This window comes from Periplaneta americana, chromosome 17 (genome assembly GCF_040183065.1).
Source record: "Periplaneta americana isolate PAMFEO1 chromosome 17, P.americana_PAMFEO1_priV1, whole genome shotgun sequence".
NCBI lineage: Eukaryota > Metazoa > Arthropoda > Insecta > Blattodea > Blattidae > Periplaneta > Periplaneta americana.
In genome coordinates this window covers 18,509,707-18,535,374 of record NC_091133.1, presented here as the reverse complement: position 1 = coordinate 18,535,374, position 25,668 = coordinate 18,509,707, and the positions used below count along the sequence as shown (strand labels likewise).

At 35.8% G+C, this 25,668-nt stretch overlaps 1 long non-coding RNA gene across 1 annotated transcript in view; it reads right to left on the bottom strand.

Moving 5' to 3' along the window:
* LOC138692693 (uncharacterized) overlaps positions 1-25,442 on the bottom strand; it is a 35,407-nt gene extending 9,965 nt beyond the window's left edge. The window contains exons 1-3 of the long non-coding RNA XR_011330108.1: positions 24,924-25,442; positions 15,214-15,309; positions 10,080-10,202 (exon numbers count right to left, since the gene is read on the bottom strand). This is a non-coding gene — a long non-coding RNA (uncharacterized lncRNA). The remainder of the gene's footprint in view (positions 1-10,079; positions 10,203-15,213; positions 15,310-24,923) is intronic.
* Between the last annotated feature and the right edge of the window lie 226 nt (positions 25,443-25,668).

Genomic DNA, 25,668 nt, shown 5'->3' with positions numbered 1-25,668 from the left:
ATATTCAAAAAGTTTAACAATCAGTAATGTATGTTAAACATATACTGTATATGTCCATGGTAATTGCAAATATTACCTAGAAAAATTTAACAACCGGTTCGTCAATACTGGTGCGAGCCGGCCGAATATCACCACTGCACTCACCTAACGAACAAGTTGTTTATTTCAGTCAGGGTATTAAAGAAGCCATGAACAAAAAAGAACATACTGCAGTTGTTTTCGTTGATTTCAAATCTGCTTATGACAGCATATGGAGGAGTAGCCTAAGCTTGTAGACAAATTGCACAAAATAGGAATCTGAGGTAATATGCTCTGTTAGTTACAAGACTTTATCACACAGCGATTCAACACAGTTAAATATCAGTCATAGTTTTCAAAATACAAACACACAGCTATGGGTGTACTTCAAGGAGCAGTGTTGAGTACAACATTATTTAATATATTTATCAACGATCTTCCTAAATATTTGGCAAAAAAGTAAAGTTTGCATTTTTTGCTGATGACCTCGTCATCTGGATTTCAAAACCAAAGAATAAGCTCAAGTCATTGGAAACCCAAATTAACACAGCTATCACTAAATTGGAATATTGGTGCTCTACTAACCTAATGCAAGTAAATGCAGACAAAACTAAATATCAAATATTCACAAATGTCACTAAACCAGTTAACATAAACATCAAGCTTAATGGACTTCCCTTACAAAGAGCAATCAATTCACAATATCTAGGAGTCATATTTGATACTGGTAACAAATTATCTTGAAAAGATGATATTAATACTGTAATAGAAAAAGCCAAAAAGAGATTAAATCTGTTAAAAAGATTAGCTGGCTGCAAATGGGGAAGCCAGAGATGTACCGGTACACTAAATTCCACTTATATGTACATGAAACCTGTCCTCAAATATTGTAGTGAAATACTCATCACATGCACCCCACAACAATGAAATAAATTAGAAAAATTTCAAAACCAAGCAGTACATTTAATTATAGGTGCAGGGAAATCCACACCAACAGATTCAATGAGACAACTTACTCAACAAAAGCCACTGATACACGACTTTCAAGAACAAGCAGAAATCCGGTATGAGAAATTAATTAGACTGTCTAATGCAGACTATTGGAGAAAATACAAAATCTTCCCTAAGTTACTAAATTAAACACACAAGAAGGATTTATGCAGAAAGTTAAAAGATTACAAACGCATCTCATTCCCCAAACTAACATTGAAATGTCACAAATCCGACAAAATCCCTTGGAATACATAACTATTCAAACTGGAAACAACTTATTGGAACCAAACCAAACCAAATGCTCTTCCCTTAAACATATCCAAAACAACTGTTGTTCCGTTTTCACTAAGGTCCAATGGTCTTAAATCTCCTCAATCTTCTTGTAGGCTCAAAATTCGTCATTCTTATTGTTCTTCTTAAAATTGTGAATGTCCTACATTAACCGAATCCTCAGAAGTTAGGAATTTAGGCATTACAATTGACCAACATTTACGATGGAATAAACGTATTACATATTCATGCAATAGATTACGTAAAACTTTATATCTTTGTTATACTTCAGTCATATTTACCAGTCAATATTTTTTTCGTCTCATTTACTTAACTTTATTTCAATCCATTCTCCAATGTGGAATTTTAGGATGTGGAAATGCTTGTAATTCTAATTTCACTCCACTAATACTTATTCAGAAAAGAATAATTAAAATAAACCAATTGATTACTCATCCGAGCTTTTGTTCACTGATTTTAATGTTTTGAAAATTAAACAGATTTACTATATTGCCTTATTAAACTTCATAGATAAAAATCGTAATAAATTCAAATTGTATCATCATAAATATGTAACTAAAAGATCTGATTTTATACGACTAGAGGAAACGAAGTGTTTAACAAGCCCAGCTCTTAGCTATGATACCTACTATGGTCCAAGGTTATACAATAAAATAATTGAAAAATACCCAAATTTGGAAAATTTTAGTATAAAAAATTTCAAAAGTAGTGTTAGGAATTTAATTTTTAAAGAATATACATAGGTTGGATAAAAAGTAATGGCAGCACTGCTGTCACGTGACGATGGTGCATTCGAGAGCTGCCAGCTGTGTGGACATGAACAAGGACTGTTAGATGAGTTAGTGCAGCCAGCGGCGACAATACTCCATCAATTTACTGCAGTGTGTAGAACGTTCACTTTCATAGGGATAGTGCGAGCACCCTACGACCATCCTTACAATACTAGAGCAACATTCCTGGATCAAAATTGAAATGGCACGAGGTCATAGTGCACAAGAATGTTTTCAGGGACTGCGTGAAGCATATGGCGATGCAGCGTTGCCATATCGCACAGTTGCACGATGGGTTAAAGCGTTCCGCGAAGGCCTTGTTGCACCGGTACCAAAGGGAAGGTGACTACTTTCTTGGACGAATCGTCGCTATGGACGAAACCTGGACTCGCTCGTATGAACCAAACTTGAAATGTCAATCAAATGAATGGAAGCATCCTGGTTCTCCTTGTCCAAAGAAAGTGCGCCCTACACAAAGTGCTGTGAAGATGTTCATTGTGGCGTATGACATTGATGGGGTAATACTGCACCACGCTGTACCTCCAAGGCAGACGGAAAGCGCGGACTACTGGAACATCCACCGTACTCACCCGATATGATCCATGCAATTACGATCTTTTCACCAAAGTGAAAGAACCACTGCGAGGGACCTGATACAATATCAGAGATGAACTTATCCATACTTTAGGGTGGTCAATACAGAACATCAACAAAGATGGACACGCTGATGGTGTACGACGCCTTCCAAACATTTGGCAAAAGGTAATAAATAAGGGGGGCGACTATATAGAAGGTACGTAAATGTTGTACCCCTGTGAATAAAGCCATGTCGGAAATATCGAACTGTTGCCATTACTTTTTATCCAACCCTAGTATGTTAATTTAATATGTGTATGTATTTGTATGATTTAAATTGTTAAAATTGAAATTGTATTTTATTCCTATAATTGTTTTTTTCTTGACCCACTTTGTGTCAAATAATTATCTTTGTTTGTGTTAAGTATGTGTTTAGATAACTTCCTGAGCACGAGTTTTTTACTCCTTCAGGTAAGAATTAAGAGTGTATTTTTGCACATGTTATTTTACTAACAATAAACAATTGTTAAAAACGATACAAATCCAAACGTAGCAAAATAATTAATAGCGAATATCGTTGTGAAACCTGGCTACACATTTACAGCGATTGATCTTTACTAACCGATTTTGATGCTGCAGGAGCTGGAGGAACTTATAAATTTTTCTCTATAAAGAAGTCAGGAAGGACTCCACACAACTTCTCAGTGCTGCACCCTGATCAAGCAGCTCCAAAAACTGGCAAGAAAATAGTTGTGCAATAGGTTCCAGCGCACTGCGCATTACAGGGAATGAATTGGTGGGCAACTGGCTGCGAAAGGCTGCACCGTAACACAAAACATGTTACTCAAAAATCATTTATTTCTGTCACATTAAATAAAAAAATTCAATACAAACAAAAATTTCTGAACAGAATAAAGGAATCAGCTAAAGATAAATCATGGGAACCCCTCCTCCAAAATATAAACATCATCCCTGAAGAACCAAGAAATTCAGCAGTGACAGCCTTCTACCTTCTGACAGGGCATGATTCTTTGGCAGCTCATTTACATAGAATCAGCATCTCCCTCTTACCCAATTGTGTGTTATGTGGAAAGGACGTAATCATGGATAAGTACCACCCGGAAAATTGAGAAGCCTTGCCTGTTCACCTCAACATCACGGAAAAATACTAGACTGCAAGAGAGCTAATGGCTTCATTGCCATGATACCAGAACTTTGGCTACAAACCAACCAACCAACCATATTGGTTTTCTCTGAATGAGCTGCGTTTTGAGTATTAGTTTGATCAAAAGTGAATATGTGTTGTGCATATTAATTTTGTGTAAAATGGCACATTGAAGTCATTATTTGTAGAATTAAAAGAGAAACTGTAGGCCCTATTCAAGTTGGATGTATGAAACAAAATGTGCTTACAAAGACAGAAGATCGACACCGAATTTACATATTAAAAAAGCACATGGAGGAAAACAAAGTATAAATTTTCAATTTTCATGATATAAGAAATATGCTTCGCTAACAGAGTGTTATGAGACATATCGTCGTTGTTCCTGCAATAACTCCTATGTGACATATTTATCATTTTTAGGTTTTTGCTCTATTAAATAACTTAAATAGTGATACAGCAAATAATAAAATCTCCTATTTGCAATTATATTTCTTTCTTTCGAAAATGTAAGAATTCACAGTCTTCTATGTACGGCTGCCATAGGCTGAATAAATGTGTTTTTTCTTCCTACTGAAAACTTTTATATTTTGCACATAGGAGTTATTGCAGGAACAACAACGATATACGAGTATCTGTATTCTCTTCTGGGGTGAAAATGAGTGGACCTCACCTTCTTGAGGGGTCTGTCACAAAAAGAAATGATAGAAAAGCCGAGAATCTTCTGCTATATAAAAATATATAAAGTAAGCAAATTTTTTCAGCTTAGGCTACCCAGTATTTATACCTTAGCTTCATCACTGATATGTAGAGCCCGGATTTTATGTAATTACATATTTTGTTCCTATATACAGTGATGGACAAAAGTATTCGGGAAAGTAATAATTAGCTTTTAAATTACTTGTAGGTGGGAATGTAATGAAGAGAAATGAGAATGCTTCTGAAAATAAATAATTGTATTGTCATATGTTATAAATGTATACAGAAAATAAATAATTGTATTGTCATATGTTATAAATGTATATAGAAAAACATTGTATGATTTGGCTACAAGAAGCTTGGACAAAAGTATTCAAAAATAGACACAAAATATAAACAAAACAAACATTAGTACTTAGTTGCCCACCATCTCCTGCGAATGACTTCTTTCAATCGTACAGGCATGGAAGAAACTAATTTTTCAGTGACATTCCGCCCTATTTGATGCCATTCCTCTAGAAGTTTCTGTCTGAGATCATTCCTGTTGGATATTCGATGTTTCCGGACTCGTTTCTGCAGTTCAGACCACAAATGTTCGATTGGATTCAAGTCAGGGGATTGGGGTGGAGTGTGCTAAGTGTGAGGTGTATTGTAGACAATCCACAAACGAAAAATTTCTGCGGTATGTTTTGGGTCATTATCTTGTTGAAAATAATAATCCCCTAAAAGACCAAGTTTATCTGCACTCTTCTTAAGATTGTCCTGGAATATCTGCATGTACTTGAACTTGTCCAAGGGTAAATTGTCAGTAAATACCAGTTCTCCTACACCAGTGGCCGACATGCACCCCCACACCATGATATCTCCACCTCCATGCTTAACTGTTGATATAATATTCTTCTAGTCTAATTCTGTGTTCGGTTTTCTCCCATCAGAATGAAATATATTAAATTTACTTTCATCTGAAAATATAACTTTGTTCCAGAACCCTGCAGCTTTGTCGACAAATTCATTTGCGAACAGTAGTCTCTTCTATTTATTTACCTTACTTATACAGGGTTTCCTCCATGGCACCCTGGCATTGTACCCGGCCCGGTGAAGAGCTCTGGTTACCATTTTAGGATGAACATCTGTACCAAAATCGTCCTGTAAATTAGCTGCTATTTCTGATGCACTCACCTTTGGATTTTTCTTCACTGTCTTAATAATCTCCCTTTCTTTCCTGTTGGTTAGCTTCCGTGGACGACCTGTGCGCTCTCTATTTATTAATGTCTTCCGTTCTCTAACATTTTTTATAATACTGCACACTGTAGAACAGCTTCTGTTGACAGCATTTGCAATTTCGGCATACGTCTTCTGTTGTTTGTGTAAATTTATAATACAGTAATTCTTCTTTCTTGAATAGTTGTCTCTTTACCTTTACGTCCCATTACACTAGCACGTGTTACAGCTTTGCGTGTTAGGAGAATATTGTGACTCGTTTGTCTATCGACTGCATCAAAACGATGGTTGAAGCACTAGCGAATGTATACAGCATTTTTGTCTCCACGATTGCAATATTCGAATAATCCTGTCCTAGCATATTATGGTTCAAACGATTGCTAGTCGCTTTATGTTCAGTTTGGCACCGATTTCTCTGTATAGATAGAAACAATAAGGAATTATGTTATGATAAAAAGAAAAATTAGTACAATTATAACGTTAATTCGTCAGAATGTTTAATTTAATGAAGATAAAGGGTTCATACGAATATTTCTGTCCATCACTGTATGTAGCTATAAGGAAAGCTAAAATGTTGGCGAATCATATCAAAGAGATCATTATTCCAATGTTTTAAAGTTACATATTTTTACACATTTTGGTGCATAATAAATATTTTGGCATATTTCACATATTTTGAAAGAATACGCATTTTTTTCACCAATTTTCCCTCTACTTAATTCTTAAGTTATATGTTTTAAAATTGTTTATAAAGCTTATTTCTTCGTCTCCAGTGCGTAAATATAATTTAATAATTGAAAATAGTAACGTATTCTGTGAAAAAATGGACATTTGTTTGCAATGCTAATAGTGTGTATATCCCTTAAGAAGTAACGGTAAAGTAGGATCAAATACCACTGCGAAGGGTGGGTCATTGTACTGCTAACGCGGTGAAGGAAAAAGTGAAAGTTACCCTATGGGTATAACCATTTCCCACAAACATCTCCAATCAATTGCTCTAAAAGAAAACAATAGTTTTTTTTTTTCTGTTTTTTTATGAAGCTTATTTTGACATCAGGTGATACAAATAGCTAGTCTACTGCTGGATTTCAATTGATGATTCCTTTACTACGACGGTAAAATCGTGCTATGCAAAGTGTGTGGCGAACACATTGGTTGCTCCATGAAGTCACAGTTAGAACAGCATTTAAAAATTGAACTTCATGTGAGAAATAAAAAACGTGCTCCGTTGAAAAGAAACAAGTTCTTGTTACACAAGTGGTGGTGCAACATTCTTCGTCTTGTACCAGTGAATTTAATAAAAATTTGTGCGTGGCAATGGTTGCTGCAAACATACCATGGTATAAACTTGGAGTTCCAAAGTTTCAAGCTTTCCTACGCAAATACCGCAACTTCAATATTTCGCATGAATCAATACTCCATAAAAATTATTTGAACTCCTGCTACATTGACACAATGGAAACGATTAGAGCTGAACTTGATGATTTCTACTTATGGGTTGCCACTGACGAGACGATCAATGACAGCAAAAAATATGGAAAAAAATATTCAATTATTAATTGCGCCACGAAACAATAATTAATTGAGGTTGAATCACATGTGCACCTGTAATTTTTCATTAGTGTGCAAAAATACATCCAATAAAGTTTAATTTTTAAGTTACATATTTTTTATTTATTACTAGGGCAAGGCATTTAATGACCTATAAATTGGTAAAAAATGCAAAATAAAAAATGCATTTATGACCTAAAAAATACAAAAAATGACCTAAAAAAAACAAAAAAATGACCAATAAAAAGTAAAGCATTGCCAATGAAAATACTTTTAATTACGTTAAGTACTCACTTGATTACTGAACTACATAAAATTTAAAAAAATCCATGTTACAGTACCTTGTATTGCAGAAAATTCATTTCAAATGCACTTTTACAACAATTTTGAATTGCAGTTAACAATCAAAACTTGGCGGAGATTTTCAAACAAAAATGATTGTCTATTGTCTGCTAGTACCGACTTATAAACAGAAAAGCTTCTCTCTACTTCAACGGAAACAATTGGAGCAAACTAAAAGCAAGCAATATCTCCTGGATTTAATTCACAGTCAGGAAGAGAAAAATTGTCACCAGACAAAGCTCTGCCAATTGAACACAATGTTGTGTACCCCCTGTTCTTGCTTAGACAGTTTTTCATTTTCATTGACACTGCATCACCCACTTTACCACATGCACGGCTCAAATCATTCACCACTTTATCCACTATTTGTAGCTGTTGCACTAATGTCACTTGGGATTTTGCCAGTGCAGTTATGACATCAGGAAGGAATCCAAAATTAGTATTTATGTAAGAAAGTTTACCAGCAATTTCTTTATCAGCTAACAGTTCTTGCGCCTTTTTTATTGACACTGACTCACCATTATCAAAAGAATCAACCACTTTCTTCACAACATCGAAATTCTTGCAATAATAACTGCAAGCTTGGAGCCATGTTCCCCATCTAGTCAAAACAGGTGAAAATGGCAATTGGATTTCTGGAGCTTCTGTTTTGAATGCTGAAATTCGAGAGGGGACTTTCAAGAATACTTTCTTCACGCATCCAATTAATTTATCCACTTCAGGAAAATTTGCACGTACTTCTTCTGCAACCCGGTGTAATGCATGCGCTAAACACGTCACATGTACCATTTTTGGGTACAGTGCACTTAAAGAAGCAGCTGCTTTCATCATGTAGGGTGCTGCATCTGTTATAAAAAGCAATACATTGGAATTTCGAATCCCATCAGGCCAAAGTATTCTCAATGCATGGTCAAATACTAAGCTGATCGTCGAGCAGTTGACTTTGTCCAGATGCTCACAATGTAGTAGAAATTGTTCTCCAGGGCTGCGTGCTTCTAAAACTCCAACAATAACATTAGCTACATAACAGCCCATAGAGTCTGTTGTCTCGTCAATGGATACGAATACATTTCTTTCTCCAATCATTTCTCTTATTTTTTTCAAAGTTTTGTCATAGCACCGAGCTATGTATGTTCTTCTCAATGTTCTAGGATGTGGAATTAATTTTCCGGTCTCCTCTTCTAAGAAAGTTCGGAGCTTAGGATGATTCAGTTTGTGAAGTGGAATATCAGCCGATAGAAAAGCTTCGCATAGTTTCTCACAAAATGGCGAAAACGTTGAACACGTATCCCCCAGAAGCATTTGCTGTAAGTTTACACTGGATTTATTTTCAAGTCTCTGCAGGCCACGTTTATGTTTCTCCCGTGACATGTGTTGTTCTATCATAAACTTTTTTTCAGCAGCCACTCTCACATCACAGATCTTGCAGAATAAAATACGACCGTCCATTGAAAAAATATTTTCTCCATATTTTGAAACAAATGCCTTTAATTTAACACTAGCAGTTTCCTTTACTTTAGGCATTTTGCTCTTGACCTGTTCACACAGACGACTAGAAACAACTGACCACCTCAATTAACAGCATAACAATGCCAGTTTACCTGGAGAAAGGAATCTCTGTGGGAGTGTGAGTAAATTCCTAGAAGTGGGCAAGTTCATTATGCCTTGAAAAATAGGGGTACAAGCTAGCATACGCTCTAGGAATTTGAATAAAATTCCTAGAAGTGGGCAAGTTCATTATGCACATACCTTGAAAAATAGGGGTAGAAGCTAGCAAACATCTACTTAATTCCAAGAAATTGTATTGACAAGGAAAATACTGAATTATAATAAAAATCTCAAATCAAATACAAATAATGTCACAGCCTTCCTAAAAAGTGTAAAAAATGCTCAAAATAACCTAAAAATTGCTAAAAAATGACATCCGTAAAAAAATTAAGAAAATGCAAAAAAATGCCCTAACGAATTGCTTTTATTTAACCCGGTTTTTAATGTCATACATTTCCATATATGCTAGCAATGTTTAAACCTTCATAAGAAAAAGATGTAAAATCATTAATTACCTTGCCCTATTTATTACATATTTATCTACATATTTTGCCACTTTATGTACAGTACATATTTCTCATTTCCATATTACATAAAATCCGGGCTCTACTGATATGTGTGTCAATTCATTATTATGTACTAAAAGGAAGGTGGGTATAAAGCAGATAATAATAACACATACGTATTTCCTTGTGGAAGTGAAATAAAATAAAGTTCTTAATGGAAAGCTTACAGTCCCAAAGCTGATATGAATATATCTTGTCTACAAAGTAAAGAAGTATGTGTTTAAAAATTGATTTGAATAAATGTTTGTCAGATGAAGAGCCAGTGTTATAACATTTATAAAAGGTCTGTCAGCAACATACATTTTGATTTATGTAACTTATATATACTAAAGTATTACTTACTTTCAATACCAGTACTTTTCTCAGTCTTAGAATCTCCTTGTTTTCCTTAGCAAGACTGTTGTGCAGAATATCTTGTAGGAGATCCTCCTTTGAATCAGATAACTGCAATGCACCACTCGGCAGCTATGAAGAAGAAAAGAAAATAGTAATAATTATGCTGGAAAGAGTATGAGGCATTGTGGATACGTTGTATTAGGAGCAAACTTGAAATCGTGATTCTTTGTTGAGTTCACCCCTGCTATACGCAGTGCCTCATATATTCCATTGCTTTTTAAATCAATTTTCTGTATTTCTCCTTATACAGATTGAACCATAAGTAATATCATTAATTTCTCGTTCTCGTTCAGCAAAAGAATTTTACAATCTAGCAGGAAAGAATTGGGGATGCTCCAGGAATACTTAATAAACTACATTCAAAATGTTTATACAGTCAGTGCTGACATACTGCGGAGAAATTTTAATTACTTCACCTGTCATAAACGAAGTAGAATATGTTTAAAACCAAGCTCACAGGCCATTACTGGTGGAATCAAAACAACTCCATAGATTCTATGAGATTCCTCACTAATATTAACAGCATCAAAATGACAATAGAAGAAAAAGCACTGATTCAATATGAAAAACTTATCACATTCCCAGGAAACAATTGGCATTCATACAGTCCTCTCTGTAGACTAAAAACTCAAAAAAGTTTCATATCCATGGTTCAAGAATTAAAACAGAAAATCAATATCCCTAATTTAAAAGAAAACTTACAAATTAAACCAAACCCTTTAACTCTATTAAATATAGAATATAATCTAAATTTAACAGAAGAAATACTGAAATCAGAAGTAAACACTGAAATAATGAAACAATTGTCTTTAGAGACAATTAATATTAGGTACCCTCCACAAAACTGGCTTCATTTATACACCGATGGATCCTTGATCTCCAGAGAACAAGCCTGCTACTAAATCTACGTATTACTCTGTGAAAAGATTTATTAAATCTACATACTTAGACTTCAACAAACAAAATTTGATAACACAATCTCAAGGGGAAAAAATGGAACTCTCTGCATCATAATCCACAGTTAATTCCCGATTTACCACGAAAATCGTCTGTAGCTGCATTTAGATTGGCAACAGGCCATGATTATGTGGCCAAACACCTGCATAGAATTGGAATATATCAGTCCCCTAACTGCCCATTGTGCAACTGAAACCAAGAAATGGATTCGGAACACCTCAAAATCTGTGCTTCAGTGGCTGACCATGATAATATCTTTGAAAAATATTGGAGTGCAAGAGGTCAAATGACTTTATTGTCATATGCCTGGCATTAGAAAACAACAACAATCTTACATTTATCCGGATTAAATTTGTGCACATTTGAAGAACAAAACTAAAATTCTTTCAATCATTCATTATCATAATTTTATTCATTGCTCTCTTAAATTGACTGAGTATATTGGGATTAAATCAGTGGCTTTCCCAAAACGTGCTATGAAATGTTTCATATAAAAAAATTTTTATCTCCAAAAGGAAGCAAAAACGAGCAAAATTGTATTAAACTGTTTTGTTTGAAATATCTCAAACAACTCCCTGAAATTATGGATATTACTTACTGTTCACTCTATGAATATTAAGCTCTAGTAGACTCACTGTATCATTTAATGATATTGAGTTGAATATTTGTTCTAGAGCTGAAATTGGCAACCCCTATTCCCTGTGTATTAGTTTCTTCTGGTCAGTAACAGGCTGGAAGGATATTAATAGAGCCTACTTTCAAATCTCCAATGTGTTTAAGCCAGAAAATTTATACTAAAGCCATTCTTATTTTTTTTAGCGTGTATAAGTTCTGTTCAACACTAAGTAATATCCCAGAAATTCGGTTGATACATTTTCAGGCCAGTTTTGTCATGCATATAATTCCTAAACTACGCGACACATTCCAATAAAGTAAATGGAGACCGACAGTAGGGTAAATGTATCCAACGTATCATTGAGTTGAGTGAGTCACATCATCTATCTTCACTGCGGTAGAGGGGAAGTTTAGGCACGAATTGGCAGGTCCCATAGTAGCCTTGGCAGTGTAACTCGAGAATGCGAAGTGATAGAACGCTCACAATTGTGTAAATGATTCGTAACGAACCAGGCTATAATCCCAACTGAGAAGCAATCAATAGTCGACAAGTGAAATTGAAAAAAATTCCAAAGTGCAATTGAATGAAGAGAGAAAATTCACAATGTCGAGACATATGCAGCGCAAAGGGGAGTGGGAGTGTAAGCAACGGAGAGTAAACGATACTGTACAATGGTTAAGTCCACATCTGTGGAGTAACGGTCAGCGCATCTGGCCACGAAACCAGGTGGCCCAGGTTCGATTCCCAGTCGGGGCAAGTTACCTGGTTGAGGTTCTTTCCGGGGTTTTCCGTCAACCCAATATGAGCAAATGCTGGGTAACTTTCGTTGCTGGACCCCGCACTCATTTCACCGGCATTATCATCTTCATCTCATTCAGACGCTAAATAACCTAAGATGTTGATGAAGTGTCGTAAAATAACCTACTAAAAAAATGGTTAATGTAGCAACCGACATACTTACTTTTAATGCATACAAGGTTAGGACAGAATTTCATGTAACTTCGAAAACATTGAATTACATGACAAACAAAAATCTTTATCCCTCGCCCTCTGTTGTACATGATTAGTTAAGAACTGCAGACCTGCCGTTAAAAAAAAAACAATCCAAGCATCCCCTGTTTTGTAAATATTGATATTGTAACGGTATGTGTATGAATGATTTGTCTTTGTAATCCGGCAGGATGTAATGACATGTGTGATTGCTGTTTATTTATAATTTTAGAGCATGTGCGTTCAGAGAAAGATTTTCGATGTGGTAAATTCTGATATGTTTTCTCGTTTCTACGCGCATGCGTCGATGGCCCTTTGGCCGCCAGTTCGATGGTGCAGACTGAGTCAGTCTGTACAGTAGCTGACTAGAGCTGGAGCCATCAGCTCAGACCGGAAAGGCTTTGTGTCCAAGTTTGGGAACCATAGGCCTATATCTCAACCCATGATGTGAAGGTAAACTGGCCACTGTACTTGGGTTTTTCTCTAAAACTAATTGAATTATAGCCCACCGAGTTTTTCTTTTGTGCATATTGTGGGATTTTGGTGAAATTATTGAAATTCTAAAAGAGGTTTTCCTTTTCCTGTGAAGATCGGCCGTGGCACTTAAAGATTTTGCTAGGCTGAAACGAATCCACATCGTAAGTCTGCGTGCTGTAATGATTAGTTAAGATTGTGATTTATTCTGATAGAATAACAAAGATCATGAGCTGATTATATATAGATATGAGATGAATAATGTTGAATGACTGAATTTTAATTTTATCGTATTGTTAAAATAAATTCTCAGTGTCAGTTTAATGTTGCTCAAAAACAAACACAATTTTGTACATTTAGCTTGTCTAATTTTTCAACATTATGAAACTGGTTTAATCAAAGGTTTTGAGGCATAAAGAGAATTGTTGGTTTAAGGTTGAGTTTATTTAGTGAAAAATAAAGTTCTGATACAAACTGCATATTTCGTAGTGTAAGAATTTATTATAATCTTTGGTAGAAAAGGATAACTTCAGTACCGGTATCATGTTACCATAATATCACTCATCACCTGGCAACCCTGTGTGTAGCTACATGTCGTCGTTGTTTCTGCAATAACTCCTATGTGACATATTTATCGATTTTCAGATTTATTTTTCTATTAAATTAACTTAAATAGTGATACAACAAATAATAAAATCTCCTATATGTAATTATATTTCTTCCTTTCGAAAATGTAAGAATTCACAATACGTATGAAGATGAATAAATGTGTTTTTTCCTCCTACTGAAAATTTGTGTATTTTGCACATAGGAGTTATTGCAGAAACAACGACGATATGAGTCACTCAGCTAAGTGTGCTCCTAGTATAATGGCAGTTGACATTGGACATATACGTCAACGTATATGCCTAACTTGGAGTCAGGTCATAAAGGGAAACATTGAAGGAGGAGAATTCGATCCGGTGCTGTGGATTGAATTCGGTGTACCTCAGTGGTCAGAGCACTTTGTATGTAGAACCAAGGACCCGGGTTTGATCCCCGGTGCCGAAGCGAATTTTTCTCCTCAAATATTAATTGTCAATATTACAGAGAATATTCTGTATGACAAATTAATAAATCTATAATATTCTCATAGCTAGCAGTGCATATGTCTGCACAGATTACTGTGCACTTAACTGCTGAATCTCGGCCAAATAAGTCACTCAGCTGAGTACGCTCCTAGTATAATGGCAGTTGACATTGAACATATTAGTCAACATATATGCCTAACTTGCAGTCAGGCCACAAAGGGAAACATTGAAGGAGGAGAATTCGATCTGGTGCTGTGGATTGAATTCGGCGTAGCTCAGTGGTCAGAGTGCTTGGTACATAGAACCAAGGACACGGGTTCGATCCCCGGCACCAGAGCGAATTTTTCTCCTCAAATATTAATCATGAATTTACTTTGATTGATATATTTTGAATGATATATTTTGAATTTTAAGGTCATTTCAAAGGTCAGTTTAATAATATATGAGGTGTCACTGCATAAGGATCATGTGCAGAGACTAAGTGGAATGCAGAGAATAGGAAAGATTTGAGAATGCTGGGTTTGCAGTGAAAGGCCTGCCTTTGGGCAGAACACGTGCGTGTGTGTGCGTGCGTGCGCGCGTGTGTGCGTGTGCGCGTGCGTGCATGTGTCTTGAGAAGCCTCTTACAAATCCTGAGGAATTGAAATGAGAGAAATTTTAACAGTCTATATATATATTTTTGGGGAGGCTAAAAACAAACCATCATCTTTCTTATCATTCATCTCGGGGAAGGATTACAGCAAAGAGAAAAAATACTGCAATGGAAGAAAACTGGATTTGCAAGAATTTTACAATGGACAAATATTTAACATACCTTGCTGTATAATGGCAAAGAACATCATTTTCATGACATTTTTATTTCATATTTGGAATTACGTTGGTAATTTTAATATTCTTATTTCACAACTTAATACAACATTAGCCAATATTTTAAGAACTTTCATTGAGTCATATTGTAAAATGTTGGTCATACCTGACTATATTCATCAGAAGTCAATATCCGGTCACTATTATCTGGTATTTCATGAGAAGTCCCGGTACGTGAAGTATGATGTTCAAGATTAGGTTTCTGAAAATATACAGAATTTGATATTACAAATTTAATAAGAGTAATTACAATACTCATTGGCCACTCCACAAAAAGTATTTCACATCTAGGTCTACAATATTTTAATAGATATTATTGATCGTCCAGCACTGTAGCACTATATCTATGAGGAAATAAATAAGATAACAGTAAGTAAATAACAAGGAGGAGGTGAGCCAATTTTATAGGTCCATCTGTGCCAGAAAAAGAATGTTTGAAAACAGTTATTCGATAAATTTCTAAAATTATGTGTTCTTCATCAGATGAAGTGGATGAATCTGAAGGGTCTAGTACAGGGATGCGAAACTCATAAGTAGGGGTGAGATATACTTTGACTCACCGCTGGCTATGTCGTCGCCAGTGGCGTATTTGAAGGCGGTTTGTAAGTAACACAATGCAATACAGAACACTGAAATGAAATGAAATGATTAATCTAAAAATGTCCTGTTAAGGGCAAAGGCCTCCTCCTATAGAGGGAGAGCTCTATTTGTCTCACGCTGTGAGCTACTCCCCATAAGAGGTGTTTACATGCTTGAAATTGTTCACTTGGTTCACATTCTGCAGTGTTTTGATATTGTTCACTTGTTTCTGTCGCACTGGTTTTAGTCACTGTTCACTTGTTTTCTTAGGTTTTTCCAGTCTTCCCTATTTCTTGCTCTGCTTGACCAATGGCTTCCTACTCGTTCACTGAAGAGGTCGGTCTATATGAGGGATAGGTCAGTTTCTTATTTTTTTAAGTCTAGCGTAGCTCTTCCTTGGCAATTAATTCCCAGTGACTTAATAAAACATGTTATGAAGTGGGATATTTATATTTAAGTGGAGATTTATATTTTAAAACAAATAAATAAATGAATGAATACATGTACGAGAACTAAATAGCTACTTTCCCGGACAATCCTATTTCAGTTTATGTTTCACTTCTGCAGCTATCTCCGCCCAAATTTTATCTCTGAGATTCTTCTTTGAATAATCTGCTCCTGTATAGTCGTAAATAACTGGATACCTCTCCATCACATTAAATTTCTGGTAGTCCATGATGATCGGAAAGTGTACACTGACAACTGAACTCTGGGCTGTAGTGGCCAGGTTGCATGAAGTACGACACAAAGAATCAGCATGTTTTATCTTGGTTATGCTGCAAGGCACATGCATTATGTTGCTTGTGTCTTGCATTATCTGGCCTGACTAGTAGCGCCTAAAGGCGTTCGTTTATTCTCCTTTGATGCATGCTTAATGTTCCATGCATACTACTTCATGTGTCTGTATCGACTGGTGTGTATCAGTGGCGACTCCTGCGTATTTCTTAAGAGGAGGAAAGAAGATAACAGGACGAAATGACACCTTCTTGAATGAAACATGCTACAAATTAGCCAACATGCACACATGTAAGACCAGGTAGTGTTGGGGTTGGCCTTCCCTTCTGTATGGCAATAATCTGTTCTTGTAAACTGAGTTTCCTAAATTTTCCATAAAATATAATGTTTTCACTTCCATTCATTGTTGAATAATTGCACAAATTAACAATTACAAGGATATTCACCTTGCAGCATTTTTCGAGCACACTACAGCATCACACGTGTTGGAAGAGAGCTTAGTATCCTACCTGCTCTATCAAAAGCTCTGGAACGTATTGTTCACAAACAACTAATGGACTATCTAACCGAACATGCCTTATTGGATGAATACCAATCCGGGTTCAGAAATGGACATAATACGACTACAGCACTACTAAAAGTGAATGAGGATATACGTGAAGCCACGGATGAACGTAAATTAACATTACTGACATTACTTGACTTCAGTAAGGCATTTGATACAGTTGACACGGACCTTCTATTATGTAAATTAAGACTTCTGGATCTTTCTGAAAGTTCTGTTACTTGGTTTGAATCCTACCTTCGCGACCGTCAACAATGTGTCATTGCATGCGATTATTCTTCAAAATGGTGTGTCGTGAAATCTGGAATTCAACAAGGATCAGTTCTCGGACCTTTACTCTTCATGATCTATATTAATGACGTGACTAATATGATAAAACACTGCAAATACCATATGTATGCTGACGACTTGCAAATTTATTTGCATTTCCACCCTGACGAGACTAGTGACGCAGTAAACAAAATAAACGAAGATTTGAATTCGATTTCACTGTGGGCACACAAATTTGGATTAAGGTTAAATCCAGAGACATCGCAAGCAATCATAATGGGGCATAATCGTCTACGAAGCACTCTTGATAGCAGTACTATACCACATATAATATTGAATGGGATTATTGTTAAATACAGTGAAACCGTTAAAAATCTTGGCATTTTTATGGATAGCGATCTAAATTGGGATACTCAAGTAACACACATTTGCAAAAAAATATTTTCTCAACTTCACTCCTTGTTTCATATGAAAGAATTTCTGCCACTTAGTCTAAAAAAGAATCTTATTCAGACGCTTGTAATGCCCCATTTTGATTATTGCGATTCCTTGCTAACTAATGTAAGTTCACTCTTAGCTGAGAGACTACAACGTGTTCATAATGTGTGCATACGATTCATCTGCAATACTCGTAAATTTGACCATATAACACCTTCCCTCCAGTTACTTTCATGGGTGCGTCTGAAGGAACGAAGAACAATACATTCACTGTCTCTTCTGTTTAGAATCATGCATACTTCTACTCCGAAATATCTGTTATCGCGCTTTCATTTTCTTACAACTCTTCGAAACCGACATCAAGCACTTCTTTCTATCCCTCATCATAGAACGTCTTTATACTCATCTTCCTATGCTGTAGAAATACCTCGCCTCTGGAATTCGTTACCTAATGATGTCAGGGACTGCCGGACTTTATCACAATTCAAAATTAAATTGAAAAATTTTGTCTTAGTTAATGTTTTTTAGGTATTACTAGAAGTACTGATTTGAGTTTTTTTTCTTTTTCTTTTTTAACCTAGATTAAAATTGCAAGTTTCTTGTTTATGTTAGTTAATTAGTTAGGATGGAATTAATTATGATACTTAATCACTCATTTAAAGTTTGTGTGACTGCAACCTGTATATTTTTGTGTGGCTTTACTTTGTTTATAGTGTTTTTTTTTCTCTCTCTCTTTATTTCTCGTGTAGCTTTACTTTGTATATTATAGTATATTTTTTTCTGTTTATTTCTATTATTGTATTTGTATTCCTGGTGTTGTGGAAGAGAAGGCCTGATGGCCTTAACTACACCAGAATAAATAAATAAATAAATAGCTACTAACACGTAATCGGAAGCGCAGAAATGTGAATGGGAAATAATCTGAGGAAAGCGAGAACACTGCATCTGCCCACGTGGTCTGTGTTGCCACATGTACATTTTACAAGTTCAGTATCACATGCTTTTGAAGAATATCAGTTCTTGTAAAGTCATACTACCATTATTGTTCAAAGTTGCCAGTGGTCAATTTTTTATGTTAAAAATAATGTAGTTTGGAGTACCTACTTTCAATTTCAAATATATTAGTACAAAACTGACAACTTGGCTGTTCCCCTGTCTAGTAAACAATGAATAGAAGTGAATTTCAGGGGCCAAAAAGATCTGCGATACCAACGTAGAACTACTTCCTCTTTGTTTTATATAAACACGACTTTAACTTTCAAATATCCTTGAAAGTTTCAAACCATGAATAGTAGCCTATATAAAGTGCAATGAATAATGTTTTTGATTTATGACTTTAGAAAAAAAGTTTATACGGTGTCTTTCATAGCGTTGCGTTAAAACTATTTTATTGTGCCTCCTCCTAGATGTGTTATAGTCTGGTTGAATGCAAGATCGTTAGATGGCAGCGGTAGCGAGCTTGCTGCATGACCAGTCGGTTTCTATTTCCCGCCCATGCACTGATTCAGAGGAGGATCTCCTCCCTCTCTGTTCATTTACTTGCTTTAAAATTCTGCTTCTTTCTCTGGCCGCTAGTGCGCTGTTGTCTATGTGTGCTAACTGCAGTAAAGGAGGAATGGCTTGGCTTTCCTCCACACAAACAATCTCGCATCTTTCTTACAATTTTCTAGCCGCACATGAGCGTGCATCGTTTAAAACTCGATCAACCGAGGTTTTCTTATAGCTGTGAACTTAAAAATTATCGAATCTTCCTTGAATTTCAAGGCACATATTTTATTTGGTATTTACTTTCGAAAGAAGAAAAATGTGAGGAGGACGTTCCTCTCTTCCCTCCCCCGAGAAACCGCCACTAGTATGTATCCTGTCTTACTTGAACTGCTGTGTTCCATAGCTTGTCGGTTTTTCACCTGCTCGAACTGCATTAAGTGTGGTTGTGCAAATAACATTTATTTCAGTCTTCATCAACAGTGAACATAGAGTGCATTGAACAAAATACAACACACTTTAATGAATAATAAAATAAATTCTGTAGAATGCAAAATATCTAAGGCATTCCAACAAAACTTCGAGGAATACCACAAGAAAATGACCGTCATTCTTCCATCTCCCTGAGGGGAGAAAGCAAAACTGAAGAAAACCACAGGAATAACGAAAGCAGATATGTATAAATGCAGTGGTGATATTCTAATTTCCTAACATTTGGTTCTCTCTCCTAATAACTACAAATTTCAAAATGTTATTATAAAAATAGTAAATAAGGTAATAATAAGCAGCTATAAATAAAGGAAAATAGCAATGTATCCGCTAGTACCGGTACAGAATATATATGCAGAGTACTTTATATCATCTACTGTTAAAGTTAGTTTAACATTAAATGTTTAGCACATCACCGCCACTTTCTAGCATGCCATATTATATTTTTAGTCCAGGGAAAATACACTTCTTTTACAACAATACTCGTAAAAAAATAGGAACGTTTTCGTAAGAAAGTATTAATATTTTCTCTAGACTAGGGTGACCAGACGCCCCATTTTTAACGGGATTGTCCCTTTTTTCAGCTTCTTGTCCCCTGTCCCGAGAAAAGTATGTTGTTGTTGTTGTTGTTGTTTTCTAATGCCAGGCGTTTGACAATAAAGTCATTTGACCTCTTGCACTCCAATATTTGAAAATGGCAAGTTGTAGCCGATTTAAGTGAACACCATATTTTAACGTTTTGGTGGCTACTTCATTCACACACAACCCCCAGAATGTCTGGAGGACCACACCTGCTGGTGGTCGACGGGTCCATTGGACCTAGCTGGGAGATCTTGTTGATCACCAGCTTTCCCTCCTTAAGCCACTGGAGGACGATTTTAGTGCCATAGCAGGTCAGCACTAGGAACAGAAAATTAGAAAGAAGAGGAAGGAAAGTGAAATGAACCCCTAGGCCTCGAATGCTCTAAAGCCGTCGGGGTCGAAGAAAGTAAGAGTTCAGTCAGAGGACTGGATAGGAAAGGGTAAAGAGGGAATTAGGTATTGAATAGAGGAAAATTATACCAAATTCAGTCATTAACTCATCAAGTTGACCAGGCTAATTGATGAGTAGCCCCTCCCTTTAGTTCAGCTTGTAAAATTATGCTTACTAACAGCTGCACCATGGGAAGGTAGGGATGGGACATTAGGTATTTGTCCAGGTTGGTTCCTTAAGGCCTTCAATGGCTCTCCCCCCCTGTATCCGACAGATACCCTTTTGCAGCCCCCGAGAAAAGTATGCTCAGTGCGCCAAATGTCTCGTTTTTTTTAAATGGCACCGCATATCCCGAATTATAATTAAGATATTTATTTTTCTTTTATTTTATTATGAAAGATAAATACATTAACTTAGTTTTACAAACATAATTCAGATTGTAAGTTTTGTGTTAGGAATACCTGGTACCAATGCATCATCAGAAAGAGTGTTTTCGTTGTTGAATTCAATTTGGTCTGACGAAAGGAATCAGTTTCCAGTTAAAACCATAATGACAAAATGTAATTTCAAAAATGTGTCTTGCATGGACTTTTATAGTTTCTTGAAGGAAAGGCCAACACTTCTACAGCAAATTCACTCATCAAAGAAATATGATGCAGATTGTACAGTTGATCTTCATCGAGAATGTTAAAATACTTATTATTTCTCAGTAATATTTGCAATTACCATGACATATACCGTATATGTTTAACATAGGTACACATGAGTGAATTGGTGTTAAATTTCTTGAATATCACCACTGGTTAAAAGGTAATATGAGGCAAAAAATTTTGTTACGAAACAATTCAGAATACAGTGACATGAATATGATTGTAAGATCCAATTAACCTGAAGTATTTTTAAACAGATAAGTTAACCTATTTAATTCAGACTAGCTGCCACATAAAAAATTGTCAACATTGACTTAAGCCAAGTATCCATACTACTCTATTACATACTCTTCTCGCTTTATAGATCTCTTGGGTATGGAACAACAAGTTTTGATGGAGAAATCACTGCAATAAGTGAAAGTCTCAGGAATATTCTATGCCACATCAATAAATTTAAGAATGCAGTTATATTGTCAGACTCCAAAACAGCTATTCTATCAATAGTCTCTAAACACATACCTTCATCTCAAACAGCAGAAATAACTAAAATACTCTCTCAATTAATATCATTCAATAAAAGAATTGTATTCCAATGGATACCATCCCATTGTGGAATCCTGGGAAACGAGATTGCGGATGCATTAGCAAAGAAGGGCAGCACTGCTACTTACAGACCTGTTACTAAATATACGTATTACTCTGTGAAAAGATTGATTAAATCTACATATTTAGACTTCAACAAACAAAATTTGATAACACAATCCCAAGGGAAAAAATGGAACTCTCTGCATCATAATCCACAGTTAATTCCCGATTTACCACGAAAATCGTCTGTAGCTTCATTTAGATTGGCAACAGGCCATGATTGTTTGGCCAAACACCTGCATAGAATTGGAATATATCAGTCCCCTAACTGCCCATTGTGCAACTCAAACCAAGAAATGGATTCGGAACACCTCAAAATCTGTGCTTCAGTGGCTGGCCATGATAATATCTTTGAAAAATATTGGAGTGCAAGAGGTCAAATGACTTTATTGTCAAACGCCTGGTATTAGAAAACAACAATTATTATAGCCTAGTTATTGTAAATAGTGTAGTATTTATTACTTTAAAATAAATAAAACTGGACCTTATTGCTCACTGACATTATATAAACACAAGTAGGCTAATAATGAATGTTTAGATAAAATGTTGATTCATGTCAACTTTAATAAATGTCTCGTTTTTTTATTTTGTAAATCTGGTCAACCTACTCTAGACCAAAAATACACTATGGCATTCATAAGAAGAGGCAGTGATGTACTGAAACAACAATATTATAATAATAATACTTTACTGCTATGAGGGCTATTCATAAAGTAACTTCTGTTTTCATATAGCATGCGTAACAACAGAGACAGTGGCACCGCTCTTGCGGTGGAGTGTACCTGAAGCAGTACGCGTCAAGCAGCGGTAGAGTCAAGGTCGTGTCTTTGTTCCTGTCAAAATGTGTGCTGCAATCGCAAGTCCCGCCAGGTGTGAGGTACTTTCTGTAATAAGATTTCTTGTGGCCAAAAACTGTAAAGCCAGTGAAATTCATCGCCAATTTTGTGGAGATTATAGGCCAGACGTAATGAGTGAAGGTGGTGTAAGACAATGGTGCCGTATGTTCAAAAATGGGCGAACCAATGTCCATGATGAAGAGAGAAGTGGTCGACCGAGTATCATGAATACAGATCTGATTCGTTGACGAAAAGGTTAGAGCAAACCGCAGGTTTACCATGTCAGAGCTTAGTGAGGATTTTCCACAGATTAGTCGTACTCTTGTGTACAAAGTGATTACCGAAAATTTGGGCTACTGGAAACTTTCTGCCAGATGGATGCCTAAACTCCTGAGGAACAAAAGGCTCAGCAGATGAGGGCAGCAGATGAGACTTGGTTGCTGTATGTGAATGCAGAAACAAAACTTGAATCAATGCAGTGGGGCCATACTCACTCCCCGATAAAATCCACAAAGTGTCGTCAAACACTTTCCACGAGGGAACTTATGACAACTGTCTTTTGGGACAGAAAAGGAAATTTGCTAGTGGAGTTCTTGGAGAGGAATGCCACTTTTAACGCTGAGCGTTACTGTAATACACTAACAAATTTAAAAAGGGCAATTTAAAACAAACATCGTGGCATGTTGAGCTCTGGGGTGATTTTCCTGCATGACAACGCCCGGCCGCATAGAGCGTGTCGTACTGCGACCAAACTGCAAGAGTTCGACTTTCGGAAGTATTGGATCATCCTCCCTATAGCCCAGATTTGGTGCCTAGCGATTACCATCTCTTCATGCACATGAAAACGTGGCTTGGCTCGAAGCGCTTTGACAATGACGAATAGTTGAAAACCAGGCGTTGTAGGTTGGCCGAATTCTACAATTGCGGAATTTCAAATCTCGTCAAATACTACGACAAGTGTCTCAATGTGACTGGAAACTGTGTGGAAAAATAAATTAGAGTGTACAATTTCAAACGTATTGTAACCCAATTCTGTAACATCATTCACAGGTTCGTAAGAAATAAACAGCAACTATATGAATAGCCCTCGTAGAACAAAGATACATATTGCTTTTTTTATATAAAAACATTCTAACATCCCCAGAAAGACTAAATTACATACTCGTGCTCAGAGGGCATTCCACATAAGATATTTTATTAAATAACAGAGTAAAAAGTAAAAAAAGAAAAAGAAAAAAGAAGAAGAAAAAAGATATCACAATAATTGAACCTTAAATTTTCTCTCTAAACAGCAATTTTTAATTGATTTTTTGAAATAAGGAGTATTAGTAAATTGTATATTTGAGAATTTAGCTATTAAGTTATCATGTTATAAAGCCTTGGACTGAAGTTGCTACTGTGATTATATGCTACAGCTATGATACATTTAGATTCTGTTAAGCATAATGTGTTTTCTGATCTTTTGGTTTTATATTTATGTGGATATAAATTAAATATATTTCGGGTTTTTTTGTACGAAATTCAATAATACATCTTGTTATAAATATGATGGAAGTCAAATACTTTAAATCTTGAATAGGCTACAACAGTTCTGAAGGATAATCAAGAGTTTATTAAGGCATAATTTTATTATTCTTTTCTGTAGCAGAGTTATTGGCATGAGGGAGGTACTATTAGCACTATATTAACTGTCTTAAACATCAACCATAGTACACCAACTATTTACTTTTCTTACACATAATGCTACCACCACCACTAAAAAATTTTGATCAACACTTCAACCATTAATGCTTCATTATGCTACTCTGATTGCTCTCTGCAATTCTTTTAGTTGGTTATTGAACGACCCTGTATTAACTACTAGGAGATTTGGCATCGATTGTATTGGTAATAGCGTGATGATATTTGGCAAGATGAGGCCAAGGGTTCGCCATAGATTACCTGACATTCGCATTCGCCTTATGGTTGGAGAAAGCTTGGAAAAAACTACCAGTAATGAGCACAAGCTGGAATCGAACCCATGCCCGAGTGCAACTTTGGAGCAGCAGGATGCTTGTCTTTGTAAGCTTTTTATTTGTTATACACATTAATGGTAACATTTTCACAATTCACTTTTTTGCTTTAAAAAGCTAACAATTTGTGTCTACTTACTGATGTCCACGTTTTTCTTCAGTGATATCGTACACCGCAGCATAGAATAATGAATCCACAGAGAACTTGATTTCTTCTTTTCACTTTTCATTGAAAAATATTCCAGCATAAACTTTTCAGAAATATTCTCTACTTTTTTTTACACCAATCTTCAAACTTCTTATATTCCTCTTCATACCTCTGTCGCGATTTTGTTGGAATTAATAAATCAGTACAGCTGTTAATGCAATACCATTGACACTTATATTTATAAATAGTCATGGTGACAATACCGACAATAATAACATTCTTCAAATGTTTCTTGTACATGGCCCTCTATATGAATTGATCACTTACAAAGCAAATGTATGTCGGCACAGCATATCTTGAGGTACTAAGATGCAACTTCAACATTTTCCCCCCATTACGTGATCACCAGCTGAAATCTAGTGTTTTTGCAGCGCCCAGGTTCACTTCACTACTGGCAACACTTACTTCAACACTCACATGTTCTAGATATCATGATAGTTAGTCATTTTGTAGTTCATATGTTGGTACACTTGGCATTATTATTCAGGCCTACCCGCTACTCCATTTAAAATTCACTAGATTTATTCAAACGTAATATTGTGCGTGTATTTTATATCGCGATTATTATATATATATATATATATATATATATATATATCCCGGGAATTGCGAGTTGTACGTGAAGTTACTATTTCCATCACATCACATAATACAACTATGTGGTGGAATTATTGCT